The sequence below is a fragment of the Canis lupus genome, chromosome 11 (assembly GCF_003254725.2).
Source record: "Canis lupus dingo isolate Sandy chromosome 11, ASM325472v2, whole genome shotgun sequence".
Taxonomy (NCBI): domain Eukaryota; kingdom Metazoa; phylum Chordata; class Mammalia; order Carnivora; family Canidae; genus Canis; species Canis lupus.
In genome coordinates this window covers 23,033,234-23,045,355 of record NC_064253.1, presented here as the reverse complement: position 1 = coordinate 23,045,355, position 12,122 = coordinate 23,033,234, and the positions used below count along the sequence as shown (strand labels likewise).

General features: G+C 46.8%; 1 protein-coding gene and 1 long non-coding RNA gene across 19 annotated transcripts in view; one reads left to right on the top strand and one right to left on the bottom strand.

Moving 5' to 3' along the window:
- Positions 1-12,122, bottom strand: part of LOC112650348 (uncharacterized) — a 165,118-nt gene that overhangs the window by 38,521 nt on the left and 114,475 nt on the right. For 17 of the 18 annotated variants that reach the window (XR_007400959.1, XR_007400956.1, XR_007400960.1 and 14 more), the window contains one exon: positions 4,101-4,301. The exons of the other annotated variant lie outside the window; for it this stretch is intronic. The gene's annotated coding sequence lies outside the window, so the exon portion shown is untranslated. The remainder of the gene's footprint in view (positions 1-4,100; positions 4,302-12,122) is intronic. 18 annotated transcript variants of the gene reach the window in all.
- LOC118350299 (uncharacterized) lies at positions 832-11,305 on the top strand. Its single transcript, XR_004803814.2, has 3 exons — positions 832-987; positions 2,049-2,407; positions 10,738-11,305. It is a non-coding gene; the product is annotated as an uncharacterized LOC118350299 (long non-coding RNA).

Genomic DNA, 12,122 nt, shown 5'->3' with positions numbered 1-12,122 from the left:
GAGTCTGCCATTTATTAGCCACATCTCTGTCCCTCAGTTTCCTTATCTATAAAATGAGACTAATAGTAATACCTGCCTAAAAGGGTTCATTAAGGGATTACATGACATAACATACATAAAGCTCTTCATATACCTCCCAGAACTTAGTAAATAAACAGAGAAATGAAAAGTAGCTAATTTTGATCCACCCTGACCCTTATATGTGTCCCTTAAAGTAAATGACCAAATAGTACTGACCTGAAACCAGAAGTCCTGAGTCTCAAGTTAGCCAAATAACTACACATCTCTGGGTCTGTTTTCTCTTTTTAAAATGAAGATATTGCCCACATCCTACTCAATATTTGACAAAAGAATCTGTGTTGCTCTTGCATAAGGATCTTTGGAAAGCCTGAAGCCTGAAGGAAGATGAGTTAGAAGTTGCCTGTCCTCAGGATGCCTGGGTAGCTCAGTCAGTTAGGTGTCTGCCTTCCACTCAGGTCATGATCCTGGGGTCCTGGGATTGAGCCCCACATTGAGCCCCTCTTCTCCCTCTCCCTCTGCTGCTCCCCCTGCTTGTACTTGCTCTCTGCCAAATAAATAAATAAATAAAATCTTAAAAAAAAAAAAAGAAGTTGTCTGTTCTCTAAATAGCTAACTCAGAACCCACCAGCTCTAATTAAGGGCAGGCTTGGAGCTGGGGCTCTGATGTCACTGTGAAGCTGAGTGGGAAACAACATTTCTCTCCCACCTGATTTGCCACCAACATACACATTCAGAGGATGAGTTCTGCAGCAATCCCCTGCCCCCTCAGCGCAGCGATCCCCACCCCCACCCACCCACTGCTGGACCACTGTCTCTTCAGCAGAGGCTGCTCTCCCTCCTGAACCTCCCCAGCCCAAAGCCATAAACAAGCCCACCACTGGGACCACTGCCTTCTTCAGGACTTTGAGCCACGTCCTTTTGGACAGGACAACTGTAACATTAACTGAACGCTACAAACTGATACAGGTATTTGCCACATTTCAGGATGGGAATCTTGCCAGGAGCGCGAGCCTGCCATAACTGCCAAAATGCTGAGTCTGGCATTCCATGCTGATCACCAGATGGGCGCTCTCAGGCACTGGTGATGGTGCAGCCATTTCCTGCCTAGTCTAGAGAGGTGGCACATGGAGAAAGGATGCTCATGGCCTTGGCAGTGGGGATTGAGGAGGCACACAGGAAAAGCAGAGACGGTCATTCAGCTAGGTTCTGGGCACCCACTTGGGCCAGACAGTGGGCCAGGTGCTGGGGACACAGTGGTGAATGTGACCATTCTGTCCACATAGAGCCCTACGGTCTGGCAGAGACAGAAACTGAGTGTGTCATAGTGTGGTGTCAGTGCCTCAAAGCAGGACATCCAGGGTGCTTAGGGAGAGTGAAGCAAGGGGACACAGGTGGCCGGAGAGTCAGGGATGGCTTTCTGGAGGAAGGGACTTTTCTTCTGAGAAATTAGCCAGGCAGGGATGGGTGGTGTGAAAGACTGTGGGCAGCAGAATGTCAGGTACATTACCTGACCCTGCTTTAAAAATGCTCACCTTGTTAAAACACAGTGGGCCTGGGGGTGGAAACAGCTTCTCACAGAGTAAGCAAGTGTGTGGCTCATCTGTCCCCCAGCCTTGGTATCTGCAGCTGCAGAGGGTGAGAAACTGCTGCTCCTCACCATTTGGGAACCACAGGGGAGGGGGTGGCTGGGCTGCCTTGTGTGGTTATCTCTGAAACATTCTTGGCTCAGAGGCAGAGGCATGCCAAAGCATCCCTGAGTAGTGATTGAAGTTTCTAGGTTTGCCTTTGGGGAAATTCTTCTGCAAAAGCTCATGTATGGTTCCCACAGAGCTGCTCCAGATTTCAGACTTGGTGTCTTATCACACTTCAGATGAAACAGCACAAGCCTGCACATCTGCCTCTGTTATTTTTTGCCTGTGGGTCCCTGTCTGATATTAAATATTGCCATCTTGCTTACTGCTGTGAATGGCATTTTCATAGCCCTTTCTACAATAATTAGTTTCTTGATGTCTTTTTTCTCTCCCCAGTGCTGAGAGGAGGATGGAAATCCTCAGGTAGTTCACCCGAGAAGGCGATTTCCTGAAAAGGGCCATGCATGTGGCTGTTTCCAGTCCTGGGTTATCCAGCGAGGATGCCTGTTTGGTGATTAACAGCATTTCTCCAAGTGTGCTCCTTGGAGCCTTGGCTTCACACCATGCCAAAAGGTGTTTTATGAGAAAGTGATCCCGAGGTCATTTGGGAAATACTTGATTAAGAAATGTTGAATACATTTCCTGGGTTTGGGACTTCTCAGAACCTTTCATATGTGAACGGGCACTGGAAATTTCCAGAAGGAGAATACAGCACCCAGAGTGGTCCAGACTCTCCCCATTGCAAGAGTAAGATAGTAAGTATCTTGTTTTCCTAGGGCTGCATAATTGGGTGGCTTAAGACAAAAAAAATTTGTTTTCTCTCAGTTCAGGAGGCTAGAAGTTCAAAATCAAGGTATTGGCAGGGCCACACTCCCTCCAAAGATTCTAGGGAAAGAATCCTTTCTTGTGTCTTCCTAGCTACTGGTGGTTGCCAGCAACCCTTGGCATTCCTTGGGTTATAGACAAATCACTCCAATCTCTGTCTCCATCATCACATGGTGTTCTCCCTGCATGTCTCTGTGTCTTCACATGCCTTTTTATGAAGATTTAGTCATGGGATTTAGGGCCCAAGCTACCCAGTTTGACTCATCTTACCTTGGTTGCCTCTACAAAGACCCTATTTCCAAATAAGATCACATTCACAGCAACCATGGGTTAGGATTGGGGCATATCTCTTGGCGGGGGGGGGGCGGATACTGACCCACTATAGATGGGCTAGAGAGAAAAAAATTTTAAAGCCGGAAGCCTGTGGCTCAGCACACAGGCTCTGAAGCCAGATCTAGCATTAAATTCCAACCAGCAATCGAAGCAAGTCAGTAATTGTGGCACCTCCAGACTCATTCTTCTCATCTAATCATCTCATAGGCCTGTTGTGAAGATCAAAGAGATAAATACATAAAGCATGGAGCCCAGTGCCCAGTACACAATGGAGCTTTAAGCAGCAAAGTAACAGGGTCAGATGAGTTTTTTGAAAGAAACCAATCCCCCTGGTTTCTGGGTGGGAGGATGAGTTGGCAATACCCAACTTCTGTCTTGATCTCGTTAGGCCTTTTCCTCAGAGCATCTGAGGAAACACTCCCTATAGCCTATCTGGCCACAGTAAAAAATAGCATGAGGGATGCCCAGATCTGAACCATATGAGGCTCTGCTCAGGGAACATGGACTCAGGGCTGCCTATCTGTCCCACTGTCTGTCAACTTAGACATCATCATGAGACATGGGTCAAGCCATCAAAAGTTTTGGAATCTGTTTCCTCCTCTAAATGTGAGAATAACAGTCTCTTGCAGGTATCTCTTATAGTGTGACATGAGGATTGAATGGCAAAATGCATAGTAAAGAGCTTTGTAATATGCAAGTGAGTGCTCAAGATGTATGTATGTGTGGTGGTGGTGGTGATAGGGACCAATGCCCCTCAAAATACTGCTCCTAGCAGGTCATCCAATGCCCCTATCAGACAGTCTGGCTTACTCTGATCCTAAGGCAGGTAAGAACAGGGCAAAGGCAATTATTAGGAAGAAGTCTTCTAAGATACGAAGGTATTGAATCTCAGCCAAAGCTATCCTCAGCCATGCCACTGAGGTCTTTGCCAGGAACCAGAGATGTACAGGGAAAGCAAAATGATGCACAGCCTAGGCTGAGTGGGCCAGGGCAGGCAACAAGGGTCTGTTACTTGTATCTTAATGAGATGCCCAGTGGCCCAAACTCAGAGGTAGGTGGGCATGACTCTGCATACTGCAGCTGGGGTTGGGGCTAGGGCTGGGGGCTGGGAATATGGAGCCCTGAAGGTCTCTAAGAGACTGTTCAGATGATAGGGAGGATGCCCATCACTAGATCTGCAGGTGGGACAGGGCCCAAAAGAGCTGCATCTTATGATTCAAATGCAGGAAAGCAAACTCCTTAAGGCCCTGTGATTTATGGGGGGCCATGATGTCTCAACCTGCACCAAACCTGTCTTTAGAAGCTGGCCCCTGGGTCTCAGCACATGCACAAGCAGCATCCACTGTGTTGCTGCTGGCAGGAGCATCCTACAGAGCCTGGGAGATGGGAAGTGCATGCAGAGGTCCAGATGTGCACTCAGAGCCCAGGGGGACTTCAGAATTCTCTCCTTGACAAGGGGCCTGTGCCTTGACTTGCTTCTGGAACCAGCACCTGTGGAGATAAAAGGGCACCCTCACCATCAAAGTATACACTCCTAAGCCATACCCCCTCTGGAACCAGGCTGGAGCCTTGGAAGACATCAGAAAATGAAACCCAAGAAGGCTTAGAGACCACCAGGGAGCAACACAGGGGCAGCAAACACCAGAGAGACCAGATGTCTGCCTGCAAGGACCTCTTCGGATTATGGGTTCTTGGGGTAGCACCCCTCTTGTTCACTGCTTCTCCTTAGCCCCAGCACAGTGCCTGCCTGATGTACAGCACACACTCATCTAATAGTGGACAATGCCTGGAATTCCCACTGCCAGTCCAATACCATTTTGCTAAGTACCTGCAAGGCCACCTGATAAATGCTAATGGGAAATGGAAATAACAAGATAAGAACCAGAGATACAATTAGAGTGCGTAAGGCCTCGAGCTGCAGAATTTAGGTCCTGTCTCCCCCGCCCCCTTAAAGGGCCCCACAACCCCTCAGATTAAAAAGTGGTCATGATGGGTCCTACCCCTCCAAGAGGGTGGTTGTGAGTATTGCTGAGGCCACTGATAGGTGGTTGGTCACAGAGCTGCACAGAGTGTGTTCAGTAAATGCTGGATGTTGATATTATTTTTCTAATTAAAGCATAAAACATATGAAATATTATATGAAACAATGCATAGAACTTAAATGTCCAGGGCAGCCCCGATGGCCCCGCGGTTTAGTGCCGCCTTCAGCCTGGGGTGTGATCCTGGAGACCCTGGATCGAGTCCCACATCGGGCTTCCTGCACGGAGCCTGTTTCTCCCTTTGCCTGTGTCTCTGCCTCTCTCTCTCTGTGTCTCTCATGAATAAATAAATAAAGTCTTTAAAAAAAATGCGTGAGTCTTTAAAAAAAAAAACTTAAATGTCCCATCTGAAGAGTTTTGGCACCTGTATGCACCTGTGTAATCATCATCTCAAGACATAGATATTTCAACATTTCCAAGCACCCCAGTTCCCTCACAGGCCTTTCTGGTCAATCTCTGCCTCCCTGCTTCCAGAGGCAACCATTTCTGATTTCCCTGATCATAGATGAGCTTGCTCATTCTAGAACTTCACACAAATGGCCTCATAAATATATTCCCCGGTCCCATTCTTCTGTCTGGCTTTCTTTTTTGCTCAGTATAATGTTTTTTAGGTTCATCCATGGTGTTGCAGGTATTTGCAGTTTATTTTTTTGTTGGTGCATAGTATTCAATTGTATATCACTTTAAAAGAAAAAGGCCTATTCTCCTGTTGATGAACATTTGGTTTGTTTTAGAGTATGGAGCTATTATAAATAAGTCTGTTGTAGACACTCTTGTACAAATCTCTGTGTGAACATATGCTTTCATTTCTCTTGGGTAAATAATCGTGAATGGAATCACTGGGTCACAGAATATACACATTTGTAAGAAACTGCTAACCCATTTCCAAATGCTCGTGATGCTTTGCCTTCTCATCAGGAATGTATGAGAGGTCCAGGTGTTCAGTATCCTCACCAGCACCTGCTATTAGGCGTCCTTTTCACTTCAGCCACACTATTGGACAAGAAAGCATACCTCACTGTGGTTTTAATTTGCATTTCCCTGAAGACTAATGACGTTGAGCAACTTTTCATGTGTTTATTGGCCATACGTGTATCTTCTTTTGGGCAATCTCCATTCTCATTTTTTAAGTTGGCTTGTCATTTTGTTTTGTTCTGTTGAAGTTATTTATATATTCTGAATACAGTTCCTTCATCAGATATATGCATTTCATATACTTTCCTTCTGTGGCTTGCCCAGTCATTTTCTTAATGGAGTCTTCAGAGGATAAAAAGCATCTTTTTTTTTTTTTTATCACATTTGACAAGCAATTCATTATTCTTTCTATTCATGGTTTATGCTTTTTGTATCCCGTCTAAGAAATTTTTGCTTACCCCAAAGCTGTGAAGAAATCCTATGTTTTTTTTCTGGAAGCTTTTTGATTCTAGGTTTTACATTTAGATTATGATCCAACTCAAATTATGATTTTTTAAAATTATAGTAGTTTATTAGAGCCATAAATACTAAGGAAACACTGAGATTTTTGAAAAGATCAGACTTTACCTAAGCCTCAGGCTGAAGAGGTAATATCAGTTCAAAGAAAGGGCCTTTGTTAGTGTCATGGCTGACTGACCACAGGCCACAAATGGTTGGTATAAGAACTACCAGCCAAAGAAAAAGCTATGTTGACTTCCCCAATTACTTCCAATTACTAACTCAGACAACCATAGCATGACCTTAAAATGGCCCTGGGAACCATAGCAGGTCCCAGAGGATGGCCCTAGGATGATCACCAGGAGATGACACTCAGGATGCAGGTGAGCCCTGCCCCATGGAGGCCCAGCCAACCATCAGAGGCATCCTTGCACTGACAAGTTGGAAGATGACATGACTTTAGGCAGCTCCTTGTGGCTGGATGCAGCCCATCCTAAAGGTGGAAAGGCCTGCTTGCAGCAGACATCAGAGCCTTCCACCTGGCCCAGGGACAGCCTGGACAGTTAAGACAGTAGGTCTAGAGGTCTAGTGATACGGGAACCAGGGTGAGAGGCATGAGGAGATGTGGCAAGGAGGAGAGGCAAAGGTTGTGATCTTAGCAACCTTGCAGCCAGCCTTTGAAAGCCTGATCTATAAGCTCACCTGGCAGCTAGGGCCTGTGAGATGTGTTCTTATCTCAAGGATACACTAAGGATGTCCCTCTCTTGGGCCCTGGGAGAAGGCCACTGGGGTGTTCTGTTTGTCCTGGAGACCCTGCCACAAACTAAGTGCCTTGCTGGCTCTGCCAGCAACCCATCATACATCTTGTCTACCCTCTTATTATGTTGGGCCTGGCTCTTCTTATCATTGCACTGGTTAATATGAACTGGCTAAAACTAATATAAACTGTGTTACATTGCTTTGCTCTCTTTCTCTGTACTTTCAAAGATGAATAGGACTGCTAGGACTCACAGAAGAGTAGGTCCAGGCTCTGGCAAGGGAAGCTTTCCAGCTGCCCACACTCCACTGGTCCAACTTCTCCAGAGAAAGGAAGAGATGTGCCAAAGTCACACAGCTCATGAGTGATGGCATAGGGATTTGAGTCTGGGCAGTCTGACTCTAGAGTCATATCCTATCCCAAGGAAATTAATGGATCAGTGGTTTCTGATTGCTCCTTGGTTGCCTGAGCGGGCCGGCGCAGGACAAAACAGAGACTGCAGGTCTCTTGGTGCACTGTTTATGGGGAGCCCCTGAAAATCACCACCCACCAAGACCAACAAGCCTAAATCTTGGAGGCCAACTCGAGCTGGTCCTCCAGAGGGGGCAATGTCTGCATCATTTCCTTCACTGGGAGGGAAGCATCACGTGAGGTGGCCTGTGACACTGTAGGTTAATCCAGAACTTGGAGTTTTTAAAAAACAAAGTTCTTTGCCTCTGATTCTCTTACAAGAGATTCATTCCAGCATCATTTCTAACTCAAATAATTTTGAATGTCAATTGTGTGTTTTTAATGAGCCTAGAAATTTTCATAATTACCCTTTTTTTTTCAAAGCCATAATTATAGGTTTGAGTATACGCTACAGACAAGAAATTTAAATAGCACTTTTTACATACTTAGGCATTCTACTTCTTTTTCCTTTCAATAAATAAATAAATAAAGCTTCCAATTATCCTTCTATTATCTTTCTTTTCTCCTTGAGGTAAACTCTAAGATATGAGACTCTAATTGGTGCCTCATCACCAGGTCATGCGTCCCACCCAGCCCCATCTCCCTGCCCTTTCAGGGCACCTTTGTTTCCCTGGCACTGGTTCAGAGGGGAGGTCACCATGAACTGGGACAGGCTTCCCATCTCCAAGCACAATGAATGGCAGGGGGTGAGAAGGGTTGGCTGCAGCTGATCTCCAGCATTGAAGGCCCAGGCTAGCCCTGAGCATACCCAGAGACCTCCCACAGGTGTGCAGGGAGCCACAGCCCTACGGGGTATTGCACTGGGAACAGAGCCTCCCAGACCAGCCTCTTCCTGTGTAAAAATCTGCTCCTGGTGCTACTCCAGAACCTCCCTTAGTTCCTTGGCACATATTTGAATTTGCATGCAGGTGGATGGGCAGGGTGGGGACAGGACAGGGGCCAGGGAGACCACAACTCTTGATTCACTCATTCATTTATTCACTTACTCATTCTTCACTGAGCATCAGTGTCCTGGAATTCACGGCCAAACAAATCTCTCTCCTCATTCACACTTACTGTATGCCTGGTACAGAATTTGGCACAAAGGATCCAAAAAGGGTGAAACTCAGATCCTTCTCACTCAGAGCTCCTCTACCTCCTCTCAAGTACCACGAAGTTTGGCATGACTCCTGGCCCCACCGCATCCTCTGCTTCACCCCACTTTGGCTCATCCCCTCTGAGCCAAGTCAGTCTGGTCCCTACCTAGTGGTCTTGCTGTTCTGTGGTCCCTGAATACTTCCTGGCATTCCTGGGTATCTCCTCATTGAGCTCATGCTGGGCACTTTCCATGCATGGCTTGCGTTCTACTCTTCAAAACTGCCCATGGGTATAGATGTTATTGCCTTTTCTGGTGAAGAAACTGAGGCTCAGAGAGATCATATTTGAAGCATGCCCTGGGACTCTGATCCACACATCTCTTCCCTGGACTTGCTTTGTCAAGGCAGGCTAGAAAACGAAAATGTTTCTTCTTGGGTTATGATAGGCTGTTCGGGCTAGGAAGAGGCAGAGATCCTGCTCTTGGTGAGACTTTAGTGTTTTCTCTCTTTCCAAACAACAAAAATCAACCTCCCTCACATCCCATTGCTGCTGGGAATTTATCTACTTCTGAGCCCAAAAGCCTATGTCCTGGGAAGGTTGTGGCAGGAACAAAAACATGTGGCCAGCATCAGAGGAGACTCCCAAGAGTGTCTGTCCTAAACCAGGCTCCAAGAGGAAAACAGCTGCCTCCAGGACAGGAGGCAGGAGGAAGGTGCCTGTACAGCTGCCCTGAGGTAGGAGGCCAGCCAGAGAGAGGCCCCTGTGGGTGGAAGGCAGCTCTTTGTCAGTGAGCAGAGGCTGAAGGGAAAGGGGTCGCCCAGGCCTATGTGTGCATCGTTTTGGCATACCAGCCCCAGGAGGGTTGGGCTGCTTCCATCCTAGCTCACCATCCTGCAAAAGCCAGCTGTAAAAACAAAGGAAAAAAAAAAAAAAAACAATCCTATAGTCCTAGGAGACTTAGCAAGTTAAGTTCATTGTCAAACACTTACTGAGCACATAGTCTGTGCTGGGTGCTAGGTCTTACTCTCAGAGATCTTATATTCTCATAAGGGGAGACTGACAAGAAGCAAGAAAAAACAGTAAACAGGACAATTTCTGAGAGTGATGAACTCTGTGAAGAGAATGACTCCTGAAGAGAAAGGTGACAGCTTTGGATTGGGTGCTCAGAGAAGGCCCCACTGTGGAAGGAACCACTGAGTTGATCCACAGGTAATAGGAAGCAGCCAGCAAGAACTGGAAAAGAGTGGTCCAGGCAGAGGGACCAGCTAGCACAACTGCTCCAGGGCCCAGGCAGGCCTGTGCTTTGGAGGAGCAGGAAATTGCGAATGGAGAAGCTGGAGAAGCTGAAGGGCATGAGGAGAGCAAGAGGTGATGGGGCTTGAGAGGTCAGCTCATTCTGGCTGCCAGGCAGACAGTGAACTTCTGGAGAGTGAACGTCAAAGCAGGCAGATGGGAGCTGATAGAATTCTGATTTTAGAATTCAGCCATTTCCCAGAAGAGTTTCCATCCCTAAATATCTAAGCAGTGTCATGCTTAGAGGGAGACTGGCTTCATCTTTATATTCCTCAAAGTGCAGACTGCTCAGAGTGTTTGACCGTCTGCAGCTCTCTCTCCATGGAGCCCATGGCCAGGGCTGGGCCTCGGGAAGCCTGTGTGGGCGGGACACATCCGTGCAGCCGGTGGCTCAATAAAAATAGTAAATGCAGCACACCAGGCCACCCAGGGGACCGGCGCATTTCATCCAGGAGCCAAGAGCCTCCTTCACAGTCTGTCCCTGTCTCCATACAGGCCTGCTGTGGTCCTGCCCACTGTCGTGGCTGCCTGGTTTCCTGTGTGTGAACAGACCCCTACTAGGGCTGCAAAGGTGAGCAGTGACCTGGAGTTCACCACCCACGCTCTCCTCATTGCCTTTCAAGCATGTCCTCTAAAAGCATTTGATAAGGAAATGGCTCTTTCTCCAGAATATTCCATCCTTCTGGACCTGGAAGGCTGCAGGACAGAAGGTCCAGCAGGCTTCTCTGGACCTGGGAAGGTCGTCTTCTCATATGCACTCCACACACTGCAAGTCAGAGCAGGACCCAGGGTGCAGGAAAGGGGATCATAGGGTTCTTATTCAGGCTGTGAATGGCACTGTACTGTAACAGCCCTTCTTCCTTTCCTCTCCTCTCAGACCTGGCCTGCCTCATATGGCAGGTGCTTGGACAGCAGGCCCTGAAATGAGGATGGTGGCGGCTGTGCTTCGTCTGAATCTCCACTCTATTCAACTGGCAGTGGCTGCTTTGAGAAAGGTGTTAACAAGACTTCATATCATGCATTGGTTCATGAGGAAAGAATGAAGTGATAGATTAGTGATGTCTGCCCTGATCGTGGGAGAAGACTGTAGGCATATGTGCCTTTATTTGTCAATCCTGTCACAGGCTGACAAGTCTGGAGACATCAGCTGGAGAATTGGCATCCAACTCTATCTTCCTCTGTGTAGCTGCCCACCTGGAAGGCTGCTGTGTGGCTTGGCAGAACCAGTTCCCAAATTCCAAACTGCTCAGGTCCCTGTGGGGCTCCCAGTGCAGGCCATACCAAAGAGAACTCCCCAGCACTACCCAGGCCTGACCCAGTCCTTTCCTCAACTCAAAATTCCCTAATCATATGGGCACTAAAGCAGGTTTCTAACCCAGAACTTTCTTGGGCAGGGATCCTCCACAGAAGACTAAGCAGCTTCAGATCCCTGCTAATAGACCAAGCTAAGTGGTAGGAGTTTTAATTAAATAAAATGTAAAGAAAGTTTAACATTAATAAAGTCTCAACAAGTTATTAAAAGTCTGCTCACAAATCGAATGAGGAAAACCATGTTGAAAACACACTGCAAAGACAAACACTTTTGAACTTTGAGATTAATTACTCAGTTTGAGCTTTTGATTCGATCTTAGTGGCTAATAAGGTCCATTAAAAAAATAATAAATTCAAAGGTATAGAGGCACTTTCTACTCCAAATCTTCAGTACTCAGCTTCAGCTGGAGACAGGCTGATCAAACCCAGCTCCACTTGAAAACAAATATACATCTCTAGTTGAGTGGCAGGCTTAACGAACAGTCACATTCCATTTTAATTGCTAGATTATTAGCAAAGACAGCATCTCCACAGATGACTGCAGTGCATATAAATTGGGAGTGAGATACTCAGCTATGTAACTTTTTCCAAAGAAATGCACACACGTAGACAGGGCCAGCTCGTCTCAGCTCTCAGGGGTGGTGGCAGTTGTTCTTTGCCCATGGCTCCTCCTCTGGGGCACTTTTTAATAGCAAATAACCCTCTGAAAGGATCAAGTGAGGTAGAATTCTGTAACACTAAAAAGCCTCAACAAAACCATCCCAGATTATCTATTTCTTCACCTGCATGAATGATTATTCAAAACAGGTTTAATCAGCAAACAAGATAAAGCCATTCTCAGGGCAGCACATTTGGCCCTCCTAGCTGGCTCTTGAAATGGGGCCCACTTTCAGATAAAGAACTAATATGAGCTATTGTCCGTCTCTTTTCTGAAGATATTTGAGCTTGAAC